The 1,919-nt window shown below is 41.1% G+C and overlaps 1 non-coding gene across 1 annotated transcript; it reads right to left on the bottom strand.

Annotated features, from left to right (window-relative positions):
- Positions 1–253: 253 nt before the first annotated feature.
- Positions 254–373, bottom strand: LOC137220398 (U5 spliceosomal RNA). The gene has a single exon (XR_010941687.1). It is a non-coding gene; the product is annotated as a U5 spliceosomal RNA (small nuclear RNA).
- Positions 374–1,919: the final 1,546 nt, after the last annotated feature.

The following is a 1,919-nucleotide window of genomic DNA, read 5'->3' on the forward strand; positions in this document are numbered from 1 at the left end:
CCCCCCCAAACTTTTAAAAAAATATATTTATTTATTTGGTTAAACCGGGTCTTGGTTGCAACATGTGGGCTCCTTAGTTATGACAGGAGAGTTCCTTATTTGTGACATGTGAACTCCCAGCTGTTGGATACACGTGGGACCATACTCCTACCAAGGAATCAAACCCAGAACTCCTGCATCGGGAGCACCGAGTCTCACAGACTGGGCTAGCAGGAAAGTTCATCGTTAGATCTATTTTTATCACAGAAATATCAGCCTTGTTTATTCCCACAAGCCTTCAAAGAATTGAGGCAACTGTCATGCTTTTTCCTCCCCATGTGAATCTTTAGTAAAAGATAAAAGATTCATTCGATTATGAGGAGAAACACTAGTATAGATTCCTCTCCCCCCACCTTTTTTTTTTTTTTTTTTTTTTGCTGTACGCGGGCCTCTCACTGTTGTGGTCTCTCCCGTTGCGGAGCACAGGCTCCGGACGCGCAGGCTCAGCGGCCATGGCTCACGGGCCCAGCCGCTCCGCGGCATGTGGGATCTTCCCAGACCGGGGCACAAACCCGCGTCCCCTGCATCGGCAGGCAGACTCTCAACCACTGCGCCACCAGGGAAGCCCTCCTCTCCCCCTTTTTAATTGCTTCTCCTTCACTTTGTTTACTGCCCCAGTTGGTGCCACTGCTTTTCCCACTTGCCTATACTAGTAACCTAATGGTCACCCCTTATTTCATCCTACCCCAAATCACCAACTTTGACGAGTTTTTAACCTAAATATTTCTCATATTTGTCCTTCTCCTGGACATCTCCACTCTTACTGCTTTAATGTGGGCTCTTTTCAATGCCCACCTGGAGTACAGCACTGGCTTCCTAATTGGTCTCACCTCCATTCTCTCTGGACCATCCTCCACAGAGTGACCAAATGCAGCAGTGCATTCTTTAAAGCTCTCAGGGCTTTCCTGTCACCTGCAGACAATGCCAGCTCCTCTCCAGTTTGTAAAACTCTTCATAACCTGGCCCCTGCCTACCTCTCAAGACTCATGTTCCCTTTTTTGAAGTTCATGTTCTAAAATTACCAAATATATTATGCGTCCAAACATTTCTGTTATTCCTTCTGCATGAATTTCTCTTCCTTCCCTCACTTCTTCACCTGCTTAATTTGTACTCCTTCTTTAAGAATCAGCTTCCCCAGGCTAGTCCAAGTGATCTTTCAGTGTGCTCCCAACGTAGACCTCAATAATAAAACACAATCCATTATACTGAAAAGGTTTTATACTTATCACTTTCACTAATCTGTAATAAACTTGAAGGTATTCTAGCTTAGTGGTGGCACTTAATAGGCCTTTAATAACCTCTAGGTGTTCGTTCTTCAGTTTGAAGAGTTTAATTGAATAATAATATTTAAGATTAATCAGAATTAGAATGCATATTGTCCAAGTATCTTAGTCATTTCAATAGGTGGTTTGTTATGTTGTTTCTTGAGTTTTATTTTTCTCTTATTTTTATCACTATTAATAAGCATTAATATTATATTATTGCTACCTTAAAGATATATTATATTTGCTACCTTATTAATCTTTATTTTATTATCTGAAAAGTTGATTTTTTTACATAACTGGATGGGCGTATTGAGAGTGAGATCTCATTTTCTCTTTTTAGAGCCCTCACATATTTTGATGTTTTTTCATTCTCCTTCTTCATGGAAAGAGACTTGTGTCTTTTTTACTGTGCCCCACAGCATGGAGCTTTATTTATTAATATGTTACCTTTGTTAATACGTTACCTTCCTTCTAGTAGGATTGGGTCCTACACTGTTTTATGTCTTCATTCATTCCACGTGCTAACAAATTCCTTATATCTGTGTCCTGGAAGCCCCTGATTCCTCAGAGTAAAACCCTTCCTTCAGCAGAAATGAGACGTACCCTTGCTGGTTA

Source organism: Pseudorca crassidens, chromosome 2, assembly GCF_039906515.1.
Source record: "Pseudorca crassidens isolate mPseCra1 chromosome 2, mPseCra1.hap1, whole genome shotgun sequence".
Lineage (NCBI taxonomy): Eukaryota > Metazoa > Chordata > Mammalia > Artiodactyla > Delphinidae > Pseudorca > Pseudorca crassidens.